We start from the raw sequence: 7434 nt of genomic DNA on the forward strand, positions 1-7434 counted from the left end.
TGGTCACAAGATGAATATTCAGATTTTTTCCCCAGTAGTCTGTTTTATTCAAACAATTATGAACAGTTTTGCATTTAGATACAGAAGAACCTTGCCTGCTGAATATTAAAAACAAATGAACAAACGAAAAATCTGGATCTCCATGCCTGCCATGCAAATCAACTGTTCCTGCTCATCTCCAGACTGGATCTCTTCTCTCCACTTTCCCTAATTGCAGATTCATTTATTAGATCTGTCAGCATTAATATTTTTATACTTAGATTTTTTGGGGGGGCTCAAACTTTAACACCGTGACATGACGCGACATGATAAAAAGTATCTTTTCCATGTAGTTTTTGTCCTAACCACCCGCGACAGCGCCACGGGATTCTATTTTAGAAATGTTTTTTATTTTCTGCGACGTCGCGGCAGGAACAACATACAAAATATGACAGCGATAATCTCAGGTAATGATTATGTGCTTTATTCAATGTTAAAAGTGTCTTTCTATTGTATTTTGTTGCGTCGCGCCACGCCACTCTCGTCCGGTGTAGACACGCTGTAAGTTAATGTAGCTTTCTGAAGCTGTGTTTGAATTTTCATGCGACATTATTTTAAATTAGCGCGGGCCAAACATTTTTCTCTCACGGGCCAGATGTGACCCGTGGGCCGCCTATTGAGGAACCCTGTCCTATACTGTGTTCATTAACTAGGATGTTGCTGGAATCAGCGTCTGTCTATCAGACACTCAATTTACCTTTTTGGCCTAAACCATGAAGTTTTCAGTTTCACGGTGTCACGAATTCGGTCCATGGACTTCCGTTTATTCACCACCAGAGGTCACCCTTTCCATTACATTGACTCTCGCACAACACAAACTGTTGCATAGCACCACGGCCCATAAATTATGATTGGCCATAGAAGTGTTGTCAACAGGAAGTAGTGTGCCACACTATGAAGATGATTTACCATGCCTCTGAAGGGGCACTTCACCCTTGGATTGAACCTGCTTCCAGGAATTCTGTCTCTCCTGTTGAGAGCTACTAAATCCAAGCAACTTCAAAAACATTACACCAAATAAAGCAGTTTTACTTTAATATTGCACTTATTTCCCCATACCATATGCATGCGCAAGTGTTTATGACTGACATCAATGCACATTAAAAATGTTATAGCATTTAAGTGCATTTTTGCTAATGGTGCTATGAATTGTCGTTTGTTTTAGGTTTACAAACACTAATATCATTCACAAAAGGCCAGAATGGACTTTAATTGCTGTGGTTCTTCTGTCAGTGTAAGTATCAAATGAATATTCAATACATTCAAACTAGATTTAAGCATTTTCTGAAGTTGCTGGGTGGTTGATAGGTGGTTTATTGTCCCTCAGAACAAAATGTGTGTCCAGATTACTTCCAACCAGAGTCAAGTCACAACAAATGTATCTTTTGGATGTCAAACAGATCTTTAGATTGCTTAAGCTAATTATCTACTACTGCATGGCTTTTGTCCATTTGCTCATGCATGGGAAAGTGCCACATGTGTTGGTATTTGCCATGAGAGGCTAGCAGGGCTGTTCCTCAACTAAACTAGCGTGTGCTCATATAAAGGCTCAGAATATTGCAACTGCAGATAATGCTGTGGGTTTATCTGACGATGACTGTTGATTGGGGCTTTATGGCACCTCGATGGCCTGCTGTGCTCTGACAGTGAAAGTATGTAGTAGACAAATCAACAGCTGGAGGGCCTGGCTTTAACAAGAGCATACGGGAACAGCACTGAGGAAATCAGGGAGCATTGTTTTCTGCAAAGCTATAAGACACAAGGGATTTATGTCTGTGCGAGTGCGTGTATGATTTGTGTGCATTTCTTTGTGCTCCAAGTTAATATTTGTCTACTTGATAAAGATTTGTCCTTCTTTTGAGGATTGCTTATGGAGTTTTTTAATAGTGAGACATCTTTAATACACACACACATATAGAAAGAAAGAGAGGTTTGCCGCCTCTATTCATTTTAAAAAATGCAATCCATAGCAATACATTGACTATAATAACATTTGAAGAATTTTTGTCATGTGATGCTACCTACGTGCAGAAAAAAATGTAACTCTTTGAAAATCAAAATATAAAAAGGACCTCTGCATGACTGTGTGTCAAGGTCAACAAGTCTCTAAAAATATAAGATAATTTGATCATCTTATGGCAGGGCAAGGTTAGTTCAGATTGTATAATGTAATGTGCTGTGACTCACCAAAAACATAATAATTCATGATATTTGTTAATAAAAACTTAATTTTAAACTGAAGAATATATATATATATAATACAATTATTAAGGTGTGTACACTCACATGTATCTAAGGTGTAGGAAAATGAATGATAATTATATTTTGTATGTTTCAAACTAGATTCTTCCTTTGATTTACTGTTAACACTCTTTTATTTGTCATTGACTCGACATGGTTTCAGAATGCCATCTTGTATAATGTGTGTGTGGTAGAAAAAGCTACACAATAATGTTTATACAGTGCCAGGTGGCGTGTATGACTTCCCTCAGGTTTATGAATGCTTGACAGAGCCACCAACTCTGAGGAGAGTTCCGTGCTGCTCCCTGTCTGTGTCAACACAAGCCCGTATCTTATCACGGCTTGATTGCTGTGGATCCGTGATGCTGGGGTAACAGCATGGGAAACATTCCACCTGAAGAGCCAACACACAACCCCAATTAAACCACTCACATTTTAAAGATCTGCCTAAAGACATGGCTCTGATTTATTATTGACTGGCTGGAGGATTTCACCAGATAGTTCAATAAATAAAAGCTTTGTTTGTTTATTAGATCCCAAGAGAACAAATGTGCATCAGCAGGGTAAAAATTGTGATGTTCTGAGAACCCACAAAATTAATATATGTATGTGTTATAACTTTGTTCGGTTACACTTTAGATTAGGGAACAGATTCATTATTAACTAATTGTTAATTAGCATGCATATTGCTCGAAAATTGGCTGTTTATTAGTACTTTCAAAGCACATAATGCCTCATTCTGCATGACCTTATTCTAGATCCCTTAACCCGACACCATATCTAAACATAGCTACTACAACAGCTACCTTAATTGCTATAAATAAGGAGTTTATTGAGGGAAAACTCTTGGTTAATAGTGAATAGTGTTCTCAAATCTAAAGTGTTACCCTTAGTTTTGATAGGACATGTTTGGAATGACATGCTTAAAAATACTTTTAATAACATTGTTTATTGGAAATAACTTTGTTCACTAATCTCACTGTTTTTGACTGCTCGTCTACATTTAGTTTCGGAAGCCATTTGAGGCTTTCATTCTGTTTATCAGCAATGGGCCTGTTATTTTCCCTTCATGAATAATTTGGAGGCACACCTCTCTGTGCCTTATGTCAGGTGTGCCACTGGCCTGTGGGCTTTTGTTGAGAGCAATTCAATAATAGATAAAGCACCAGAAACTGTAGAACAGGTTGAATCCGAGCTGTTGCAATAACACCTTTTTTCTCTTAGAGAAAGAACTATGGATGGATGATTTCTTAAAAGTGGCATAAATTCAGGCGTTTATGTGTGTTTAACTTTACATTGAATCATTATTTTCAATTCCTTCAAAACAGATCATTTAATTAACAGGTAGTGTACTTAATACTTTTTAAGTTAAATATTGATTTGTTTTAATAAATCGTAAAGGCGTAGAAGTTTATTGTGGTCGGTGACGATTTTAAAGGTGCCATAGAATGGAAAACTGTATTTACCTTGGCATAGTTGAATAATAACAGTTCTGTACATGGAAATGACATACCGTGAGCCTCAAACACCATTGTTTCCTCCTTCTTATGTAAATCTTGTGCATTCAAAAGACCACCGAAAAATAGGCGAATCAGAACATAACACAGACTGTGACGTTACAGTCGGGATCACTAATAGTTACGACCCCAACATTTGCATATACCCATGTTCTAGGCCAGCCGGACCTGCACAGCCAAATCATCAGAAGTTCTGCAGGTATTGTGAAGAAACAAGCGAGGACAACAGCGAAAATGGCAGATCATGGAAATAAATGTTATGTTACAGGCTGTGCAGGGGATGTGAAGTACAGATTAACAGAAGTGTCACCATTGCTGAGAGAGTCATTGGCAAGTCCGTCTCCATTGGAGTACATCTCCTCTCTCATGAGCGAACTGAAAGTGGAGGACAAAGATCTACACAATCTTGTACTGCTCTTCAAACCCTGCGTTACTCAACAAACATAATGTACCACACACACATTTAGAGTTTATAATAAAAGCTTACCTGAAACAATGATTCTCTGCATCCTTTTATTTCCAGTACTCAATATGTCAAATCATCAAAACCTACAACATGCATGTTAGACCCTATTCCATCTAGGCTACTAAAAGAGGTGCCTCCAGAAGTCATAGATCCTCTTCTGAATATTATTAATTCATCAATGTCTTTAGGATATGTACCTAAAACCTTCAAATTGGCTGTTATTATGCCTTTCAAAAAAAACACAACTTGATCCTAGTGTCAGACTCTGTTCCATGTTTTGTCTGTGTCTTGCTCCCTGAGCCTGCTCTCATCAGAGTTACAAATGACCTGCTCTTATCATCCGATTGTGGTTGTATTTCTTTATTAGTGCTACTGGATCTAAGTGCTGCGTTTGACATTATTGACCACAACATTCTTTTGAGTAGACTACAAAATTATGTTGGCATTAGTGGAATTGCATTGCCATGGTTCAAATCGTACTTATCTGACCGTCATCAATTCGTAGCAGTAAATGGCGAGATATCATATTGTTCACAAGTACAGTATGGAGTGCCACAAGGCTCAGTACTAGGACCGTTCAAAAGTTGTTGTATGTTCAATGACACATATTCAAATGTCTTTGTGTCAGTTTATCGTTTAAAATGGCCACTTCGTGTGCATATCCTGGATGTTTAAATCTTTTGAAACCTAACTTCCGCCTACGTCAAGCGTGACATTTTCAACGTAATTACGTATTACATGAAGTCATGGACGCGCATCACAGAGCAGTGCAAGGCACGCATTTTTGTTTATAAAGCATATACTTTTTTTTTTTTTTTACAAAATGACCGATCGTTTCGCCCTTATTCCTCGTCTGGTATCGTGTAGAGCCCTTTGAAGCTGCACTGAAACGGTAATTTTGACCTTCAACCGTTTGGTAGCCGTTGAAGTCCACTATAAGGAGAATAATCCAGGAATGTTTTCATCAAAAACCTTAATTTCTTTTCGACTGAAGAAAGAAAGACGTAAACGTCTTGGATGACATGGGGGTGAGTAAATTATCAGAATTTTTATTTGAAAGTGAACTAATCTTTTAAAACACTGTCTAACACTTGATGGCTGCTCTGTTAATTAATCGTTATCAGTTAGGAACCTAGGTGTGCTATTTGATAGCAAAATCTTTCCTTTGAAAACCATGTTTCTAGCATTTGTAAAACTGAATTTTTCCATCTTAAAAATATATCTAAATTACAACAAATGCTCTCAATGTCAAATGCAGAAACGTTAATTCATGCATTCATGACCTCAAGCTTAGACTATTGTAATGCTTTATTGGGTGGTTGCTCTGCGCGCTTAATAAACAAACTCCAGCTGGTCCAAAATGCAGCAGCTAGAGTTCTTACTAGAACCAGGAAGTATGACCACATTAGCTCGGTTCTGTCAACTCTGCACTGGCTCCCTATTGAACAATAAATACATTTTAAAATCTTGCTAATTACTTATAAAGCCCTGAATGGTTTAGCTCCTCAATACTTGAGCGAGCTCATATCACATTATAGTCCTTCACGTCCGCTGCGATCTCAAAACTCTGGCCATTTGATAAAACCTAGAACATTAAAAAAAACTACTTTTCCTATTTAGCGCCCAAAATCTGGAACAATCTACCTAGTGTTGTTCGGGAGGCGAACACACTCTGTCAGTTTAAATCTAGATTAAAGACCCATCTCTTTAACTTGGCATACACACTAGATATACTAGAATACACTATTGCGTTTATATAATTCAAATCATCTTTCACCTCATCACCTCGATAACCATATTTGGCACAAATCCACGGGAACCAGACAAATCCTCTGCACCTGTGTTGCAGGCTGGAATTAAACCACACCATGCTGGTTTCGTCTGGCCAGAGAAGAACTGGCCTCCCGACTGAGCCTGGTTTCTCCCAAGGTTTTTTCTCCATTTCTGTCACGATGGAGTTTTGGTTCCTTGCCACTGTCGCCTTTGGCTTGCTTAGTTGGGGATACTTGACTGATTGCACAGACACTATTGGAAGATATTTTCCTGTTTAACACTGTAAAGCTGCTTTGACACAACCAGTAATGTATAAAGAGCTATACAAATAAAGGTGACTTGACTTGACTATCATATTTAAGTAAATAATAATATCTGGTAGGTTGCAACTATCCATTTTTTATTTGCTTGAAAACTGAAAGAACCATAAAGAAATCAAATTAAGATGGTGATGTTAATGTCTCACAGGACATCAAAAAACCCTTCTTTACTCTTAAACAGAATTTCTGAAGGATTCTTCACTCTGGAAAATTCCTGTATGTTAAATGGGTCCTATTATGTTTTTTCACTTTTTTAATTTTAGTCAGTGTGTATGTAGTGTGTATGTTTGGGCATAAAACAGATCTACAAAGTTACAAATCTCAAAGTCCTCTCCAAAGGGAAATATTTCATTTTTTTAAAAAATCCATTTTCAAGAACTACAACGAATGGCTCGTTTGAACTACAGCATTGTTTTCCGGGCTTTGTGATGTCACAAAGCGGCCCATTAGAATATCATCAAAACAATGCCCGCCTACGGAAATTCGAATGGTTGGGGGGTGGGGAGGGTCCATAGATAGGTATGTATATCTATGGGGAGGGGCGAGGTCGTGGTTAGAATGCTTGGTTGAGTGCATCAGGCAAAGGACGCGGCAGTACTGAAACACCATCTAGCTGTTCACCAATCACAACCACTGATCTATATATAATGACTATTATATTATATAATAATTATATTATATAATAATCTATTAATAGATCAGTGATCACAATGCACTGGGACAGCTAGCCAATCACAACACATTTCATTTTTCGGGAAGGCGGGCCTTCATCAAACCCGGAACTAATCGAGCCGTTTGTGCCAGGCTGGGGAGTTTTTCGAACCACCAAGCATGAGAGCATGTTCTAGTACACCCCAAAAACAAAATCAAGACTTTGTAAAAGAGCATAATAGGACCCCTTTAAATGCAAATGCAAAGTAATGCTGTTGATGACTTCAGGATTTTTTTTTTTCTAAACAAAATTTATTTAAAGCGAGATATATCCAGCTGCAGACCCGCAGCACCCGCAGTTTCAGAACCGCAGCCACAGAACCGCTGCCACAGAACCGGAAGTGAGGGGCGGAGCTTAAATTTTTAA

The 7434-nt window shown here is 38.1% G+C and overlaps 1 long non-coding RNA gene across 1 annotated transcript in view; it reads left to right on the plus strand.

Moving 5' to 3' along the window:
• The window catches only part of LOC107694377 (uncharacterized), a 9040-nt gene extending 4807 nt beyond the window's left edge, over positions 1 to 4233 (plus strand). The window contains exons 2-3 of the long non-coding RNA XR_001634863.1: positions 1205 to 1273; positions 4091 to 4233. This is a non-coding gene — a long non-coding RNA (uncharacterized LOC107694377). The remainder of the gene's footprint in view (positions 1 to 1204; positions 1274 to 4090) is intronic.
• The last annotated feature ends 3201 nt before the right edge of the window (positions 4234 to 7434 follow it).

This window comes from Sinocyclocheilus anshuiensis, unplaced genomic scaffold, assembly GCF_001515605.1.
Source record: "Sinocyclocheilus anshuiensis isolate Anshui unplaced genomic scaffold, SAMN03320099.WGS_v1.1 scaffold2950, whole genome shotgun sequence".
Taxonomy (NCBI): domain Eukaryota; kingdom Metazoa; phylum Chordata; class Actinopteri; order Cypriniformes; family Cyprinidae; genus Sinocyclocheilus; species Sinocyclocheilus anshuiensis.